The 7,930-nt window shown below is 37.3% G+C and overlaps 1 long non-coding RNA gene across 3 annotated transcripts in view; it reads right to left on the bottom strand.

Moving 5' to 3' along the window:
• Nucleotides 1-2,818: 2,818 nt before the first annotated feature.
• Nucleotides 2,819-7,930, bottom strand: part of LOC108539579 (uncharacterized) — a 44,793-nt gene continuing 39,681 nt past the window's right edge. For all 3 annotated transcript variants that reach the window (XR_001888431.1, XR_001888432.1, XR_001888433.1), the window contains 2 exons: nucleotides 3,252-3,410; nucleotides 2,819-2,949 (listed from right to left, as the gene is read on the bottom strand). This is a non-coding gene — a long non-coding RNA (uncharacterized LOC108539579). The remainder of the gene's footprint in view (nucleotides 2,950-3,251; nucleotides 3,411-7,930) is intronic.

Below are 7,930 nucleotides of genomic sequence, written 5' to 3'. Positions count from 1 at the left end.
TAAAACAACATGTTTAGAAGAAAACAAGAGAAAAACTTCAGGGCCTATTTATTGTTCACCAGGAGTCTGAGACACGAAGAACACAATTCATAAAAGAGAAAAAAATAATAAATTGGACTGTCAAAATTAAAAACATTTGCTCTGCAAAAGACCCTTTTAAGATGATAAAAAGACAAGCTACGGACTGTGGAAAGATATTTGCAAACCACGTACCTGTCAAAAGATTCATCTATACACTATATTTTTAAAACTCTCAAAACTCAACAGTAAAATACAAACAAAAAACCAATCCAGTTAGAAAATAAGCAAATAGCATAAAGAGACATTTCACTGAAGAAGTTATAGGGAGAGCAAATAAGCACATTAAAAGATGTTTTGCATTAGGAAAATGCAAATTAAGACCACAGTGAGATATCACTGCATACCTGTTAGAACAACTACCGTTTAAAAATAATAACAATACCAAATACCTGGGAGGACACAGAGAAACATACATTGCTTGTGGGAATGTAAGATGGTACAGCCACGTTCAAAATTAGTTTGGCAGTTTTTTAAAAAACTAAACATGCACTTAAAATTGCCCTTCTGGGCATTTACTAAAGAGAAATAAAAACTTAGGTCCACACAGAAACCCATACCTGATTGTTCGTAGTAGCTTTATTTGAAATAGCCACAGAGTGGAAAGAAGAAAAATGTCCTGAAATAGGTGAATCGTTAAACAAACCTATACCATGGAATACTACTTGGCAATAGATAAGAATGGACAAAAATGAAAAGGAATGGAACAACTTGGATAGACCTCGAGAATACTATGCTGATTTTTAAAATCCAGTATCAAAAAAATGAGTATTTGGTGTATGATTCCACTTATATAACATTCTTACAGTGACAAAAAATGGACTTCAGAGATGAAGAAAATATTAATTCCAGGAGACAGAGATGGTGAGGAGGAGGGCAAGGGATGGAATCATTGCGCATATTGATTTTGGCAGTAGTTACAGAATCTACACATGTGATAACATGACATAGAACTATGCACATCCTTTATATCATTGTTAGTTTCCTAGTTTTGACCTTGTGCTCTATATAAGAGGGAACCAATGAGAGAAACTGAGTGAAGGGTACACAAGTCCTCTCTGTATTATCTTTGCAATTTCCTATGAATCCATAACTATTTCAGAACAGAACATTTTGAAAAAATGGCTATGATATTTGGCTAATTTGGCTATGATATTCTATGGAACTCACAAAAGCTAATTGAGCTATGATATTCTATGGAATTCACAATCTATATTGACACCCTGTGCTTCAGAATCAAAAGACCTTTTAAAGTATATGTACTTTTTTTTTTTTTTAAGTGAGGGGCTTGTTCAATTAGGTGATAATTTGGGTCATTGCCTTCTAGGTTCTTATCCCATTAACTTGGAAATGATCAATAAAGTACTACTTGGGGTGAAGACTTTGAGAAGCAACACATACCTGTCTTCATTATTTTAAAATGCAGAATAAAGCAACAATGGACACAGTTAGTCATTCTATAAATAAAACACTTCCTCTTCCTTTTAATAGAGACAGATGGATCGAGGCCCTGCTGAGTGGCCTGTAAGGGAAGCACTGTCTATGAGGTCTCTATCTAGCTGTATTGAAGATGATAAATGATCCTAGAGGCTAGTATTATCTCACTGATATTTTTCTCAAAGCACTACTTTTTTGTGTGTGTTTAAAAATTTGTGAAAAGCTATCTATTACTACTAGATTTAATTCTAATTAAACTGGACTTCATTTGGTTTTTATTTTAGAATTAGCATAACTTAAAGCAAGTTAGTTTTTTCTACACTTAAACCTTTTCTAATAAGGCATAGCTAAATGTGACTTTGCAAGCTGCTCTGCTTTTACATCCTTCAGCATCCTTCAGCATCCTTCAGTGCTACTTTCTGGTGCCAGGGCGGCTCAGATCATAAGACTAGAAAAGACCTCACCCACCATCTGGCCCAGAGGTCTGGAATTGGCAGCCAATAGGTATGTTATCTCTTGGAACTTGATTTCTTTATGTTTATGAAACGTGAACGTCTTTAGATTGGGCATGGGGTCTCCCATGGGCCACAGCTCATGCCAGCATCTCTGGGTTACCTCCACTGTTTTTCCACAACGCCTTTCCTTGGTTGGAATTTGATTGTGAAATGCTTCTTCCTTCTTCAGTATTCCCATAGATGGAGAAGCAGTGTATATTTTATCAAGGTCACATAACTAATTCACTGCAAAACTCAGAACATGCCCATGTCTCAGTCTCCTTCTGCACTTACTCTAGTGCCCTCTATACCCTAGAGACATTTCTTAAAAGGGGTTGTGGGGTGGGGCTGGTCCTGAAGAGAAAGCCAGAAACCCCACATGTACAGAAGGATTTCTTTGTGTCCCAAAATGCTTGAAGGTGCAGCTCAGCACAAGACCCAGGCTGAGTACAGAGTGATTTCTTGTTGCTTAATGTGGATCAGACCTGATGGGAGACACAGCCCACCTCTCCACCAGCTCCCTCCCACCTCCAGCCCCAGTTCAAATTGATTTTGTGCTTCCTGTTTTTCTGTGCTTGACAAAGGAAGCAAAAGTAACGTGCTGTCAGTGGGTAGTTGCCAAAAAGCAAAGTGGCCCAAATCACCTGCTTCAAATTTCCAACTATAGTTCAAAGTCGTCTTGCAAGCAGCCACTGCAATTTGCTAATAAAATGCTAAATCATTAAGGTCTTCTTATTTGTCTGTTGATTGTTTAAGTAGGATGTTATGACAGGGAAGTATTGGTGCTAATAGTATCGACCCACCTTCAGGGTGTTCTTAAGCAGGCAACTCCACATAGGCATTCCACTAATTCTGATATATTGCCTGTCATAGCCGTTTCATCAGGACCCTTGACATTATGCTCAGACCGTCTTTTAGGAACTTTAGCTTTCTGGAAAAACTGAGAAAATAGAGACTTTCATATAAAAATAACATTAATAATTATGTATTTAGTGGTTTCCCTGAGCCAGGTAAGGTGCTAGGATTTTGGCCTATATTATTTCTAACACAGCAATGCTACACATAGGGATTGTTATCTTGTTTGTACATTTGGTGAAAATTGGGCTCTGAAAGGTGAAATCACTCTTCTACACTCTCATGGCTGGTAGTGGCTTTGTCACAATTTGAACCTAGATCCATCTGAGTTGGAGTCCATGCTCTTAAATATATTGGTACATTGCTTAAATAATAACTCAAACTTACTCTATCGTATTTCTGGTATCAGACTTCTGGGGTGTCAATAAGGAATGATGGCTGAGTGACTGAGAGAGTTCCAGCCTTCAGTAAAGCCAGTTCTCCTCCCATTGACAACAAAGGCAAAGGACACTGGGAATGGAGTAAGTCCAACAGAGCAGCCTCCCTCTGTGATGTAGAAAAAAACACCCATGATTCATGCACATACTTGGCACTACCTAAAGCCCAATGCGCACTGCTGGTGGCCTGGATACACTTACTGACCCTCCAGCCCAAGCCTCCAGGGAGGCTGAACAGAGGAGAATGGGGAAAATTAGGATTAGGAGGGTTACTTTGACACATAGTAAAACACATGGCGTTAAAAAATAAGTCATGTTTTTTAAAAGGTTAAGTGAATTACAGAATGCTTTTTAACTTGAGATCCACAGAGATGTCTCACCAGACAGAAGGCTGGAGAAAGAGACAGGGAGAAGAGTAGAGGGAATTGGAGTGACAGCATATAGGGTCCCCACTGGCTTTGAGCAAAGAGGCATTTGTCTCTCATTATACATTAGAGATAATGTATAAGCTTTGTCCATTAAAGAGAGTATTCTGTGTGGGAAAAACCCTGAAATAGGAGTTGAGTTGGCCTGAAATATCTGGAAACCAATCTGAAATGTGTAACTTAATTAAAGTAAATTACTTTAATTTAATTTAATAACTAGCAATTCATTTTAGAAAAATTCATATTTCTTGACGGTTCAGGTCTCTTCTTCTGTGATGTGGTTGGAATGTGCCCCTCAAACTTCATGCATTGAAAATTTAATCCCCAATGCAACAGTATTGGCAGATGGGGCCTAATAAGAGATGATAAGGTCATGAGGGCTCTGCTTTTATGAATGGATCAATGTCATTGTCATGGGAGTGGGTTAGTTATCTCGAGAGTGAGCTTGTTATAAAAGTGAGTTCTACCCACTCTTGCTCTCTTGCTATCTGGAGTGCATGTTCTCCTGCTGCCTTCCTCCATTAGAAGACACAATATGAAGACCCTCAGCAGATCCCAGCGCCTTGACACTGGACTTCCCAGCCTCCAGACTGTGAGGCATACATTTATTTTATTTATAAATTACCCAGTCTGTGCTATTCTCTTATAGTGACACAAAATAGACTAAGACATACACACTCTATCTCACTATTCATTTAGAAAGCAGTATTCTTTGACCCTAAAGCTATCCTGATTATGGACCTTCTTCTAGATTTCACCTTGTCAGCAGAGCTTGGTGCACTGTAACCACATGCTAACTCTCCATTCATGCATTTCATGGATTAGCTTTCTGTCAAAGGGCCAGTCATTATATTCTGCTGAGCAATTACTAACAACATTCCTTCTGTCATCAGGGACTAATGGTTTTCTTGCTACCTTTGAGCTTCAAAAGGCCTCTCTCATTTTCATGGATTTTTTTTCTCACCCACAATACCTTTTTCTTATCCATGTCTTCATTCATTAATCCTTCTTATGCATGACTCATTTTACCCGTGTATAAGACAGCTCTCTTGGCTGCTTCTACGCCAATTGTTATTTTACTAAGCTTTGGGTTCATTTCAAAGTCTTTCTAAACACCTGCTCCCCTTTCTTTCCTTTTTCATTTCCTCTTAACATTATTTACTTAAAGCATTTAAAAGTGAAATTTCAAAACCCTTCCCCAGATTTGGCTCTCATCAGCTGTATTCCCTAGAGAAGAACAAGGTATCATCAAAAATTAGATAGAAAATCTAGCATTGTTTATATCTCAGTTCAAGGAACATTTGTTGAATCCTCCCACTTAAGTCAAATGCATAGTACATAGAATCGCAAAATTAAAATAAATTCTCAGTGCCAGAAACTCTCCCGTCCAGCCTCTGTATTTCCATAACCTTTGTTCTGACCGCTTGCCCTCAGCACATAAACATGCCTCTCCCATACAGACATACACACACACACACACACACACACACACATACACACACTCACCCCTGAAACATACTCACGTACAACTGATGCTGTCGGCTTCACAAGCAAGCTTTTAAAAATGAAATATTGTATTTCCTGTCTTCACTCCTTCAACTCCTATTAAATGTTCTAATCCACTGCAACTTTCTCCACCTGTTAACATACCACCCATGCTACTCCTACTTTTTAAAAAATATAACCCACTATTAAAAATCCTTTCTGATTATTCACCCTGAACTTGCATGTATTTATTTGTAAGTCTGCTTTCCTTATTAGATTGATGCCCACAAGAACAAACACTGCATTTAACTTTGACTTAAATCCTGACACATTTCTGTTTAAATTGCTATTAACTGTGTTTAACTTATAAAAACAGCGATTTTGGTTCAACCTACTATTTATGTGTTCTTAGCACGAAATACAGTGAGTGGTACAAAGCTTAAGTTCAATAAATACTCAATAACTAAATTAATACATAAAATACCCGTAATTTACAGACTTGCAGAGTAGCTGTTGCAAACTTCAGAACTTACGTTTATTTTTCTGAATGTATCTTTTCTTAAATATTTTCTTCTCAAAAGCTTCAAGAACCAAAACATATTTTACTAAAAGGAAAACCCATCTCTATATTCTAGAATCTAATATATTGTCAAAATTATTCTGTAAGTGTATAAGAAATCATATTATAGATTTTAGAAATAAAACATTTAACTGTCAGTTATTATATTACAATTACTAACATCATAGTAAAATTTGGAGCTTATATTATTTTGTGAAAATTGTTTCAAATTTCTTTCAGTGTGTTTCTTTAAATGAAAAGATAATACTGTAATTGAAAAGTCAATTTCTAAATTACATTTAGAACAGTAACCTATATGTCTGTTTCTTATCACAGGGCAGTGGTTTAAGAATCAGTTGACACTGATTTCCAGCGATTTTCCTGAGTTGGAGAGTTTAGTTTACCTTAAACTTTTATCTTTGGAAACATCTGAGGCACAAAGACCTTTTCTCTAATCAGAAACCACATCCAAAAAGGGTAGAAAGGTATTCTACCTTTCACTCTTTCTAGAAAACACATTTCATTTTTTCTTTGCCTGAGTTAATAATGTGTTCCACTTTTCTTTTTAATGGTTTGATCATGATCCTGGACATTTTTGTTCTTGCTCTTATATTTTTTGTCGTGGAGGGTTTCGAACTGGGCAAATTATATCATATCATCCTTTATATTATCAAATCAAATATATTCTTTAAGTAAGCTAGAGGAGTTGAAGGAAAGTGTATTCAGTACAAATAGCTGGAGACATAGGAATCCTCTAGATCAAGCAGGACAGTTATGGCTCAGGCATTCACTATGTAAGCATGGAAGCCAAAGTCCATCCCTGGGACTGCACTCCTACTCACCTGAGAAAGCCTGGGAAATGCAATGGAACAAGTGACACTATTTGTGCATCCTTGTGGGGGAAGGACACACTCAGGTGGATTTGTTTGCCTATCTTCTGGGAAAGCCTATTGGAAACAGAGGGTACAGCAGTCCTAGCAAAAGGACAATTCCATTAACAGAGGGAAGGAAACAAATTATTATTGTTCAGACACAGTGTTGTATGCACCTTTACATATCCACTTGAATACAGTATTGGATACAATTAGGTAACCTATGGAAGGCTCAACATTCTGTTTTCCCAAGAAAAGTCCAAATGACAGTGCTAAAGATGGAAAAATGTTTATAATTGTGCAAATATCACATTGACAAAAGGTACAATAACACTGATTCATTTAAAGAAAGAAAGAACTCAACTTTCTAAAAGGGAAAATGTTCATGTAGAATTGTGTGCTGGAAAAACAAAATAGTTTGAAGGTAGATGAGGCAGATTAGAATTGAATTTTGCAACTTTGGGCAAATTGCCTGAGTCTTGGGACATGGCTTCCTCAAATGGAAATGAAAATAAGAATTTATGCTTTTTAACAATGGATAGCTCAACTAGAGAGAAAATTAATAGGGAAATACTGGACTTGAACTGCACTTTTGACTAAATGGACCCAACATACATTAGCGGAATTTTCCATCAACAGCAGCAGAATACACATTTTTCTCTAGGCATGGGGATTGTTCTCCAGGATAGACCATATGTTAGGCCACAAAACAAATTTTAATAAATTTAAAGAATTGAAATAATATCCAGGATCATTTCAGATCATAATGGAATGAAACTAGAAATCAACAGCAAAAAGAATCTTGAAAAATTTACAAGTATGTATAAATTAAACAACAACCTCCTGAATGGACAGGTCAAAGAAGAAATCAAAAGGAAAATTTAAAAATATCTTGAGACAAATGACAATGACAATGCAATATACCAAAACCTATGGGATGCAACAAAAGCTTAGCTGTTCTAAGAAGAGCAATAAATGTCTACATTAAAAAAGAAAAGAGGACCAGGTGCAGTGGCCCACACCTGTAATCCCAGCACTTTGAGAGGCCGAGAGGGGCGGATCATAAAGTCAGGAGATCAAGACCATCCTGGCTAACATGGTGAAACCCTGTCTTTACAAAAAATACAAAAAAATTAGCTGGGCGTGGTGGCAGGCACCTGAAGTCCCAGCTATGCAGGAGGCTGAGGCTGGAGAATGGCGTGAACCCAGGAGATGGAGCTTGCAGTGAGCTGAGATTAGGCCACTACACTCCAGCCAGGATGACAGAGCAAGACTCCCTCTCAAAAAA

The sequence above is a fragment of the Rhinopithecus bieti genome, unplaced genomic scaffold (assembly GCF_001698545.2).
Source record: "Rhinopithecus bieti isolate Rb0 unplaced genomic scaffold, ASM169854v2 scaffold_18037, whole genome shotgun sequence".
NCBI lineage: Eukaryota > Metazoa > Chordata > Mammalia > Primates > Cercopithecidae > Rhinopithecus > Rhinopithecus bieti.
The sequence above is the reverse complement of the archived record's forward strand: the minus strand, read 5'-3'. Positions and strand labels throughout refer to the sequence as shown.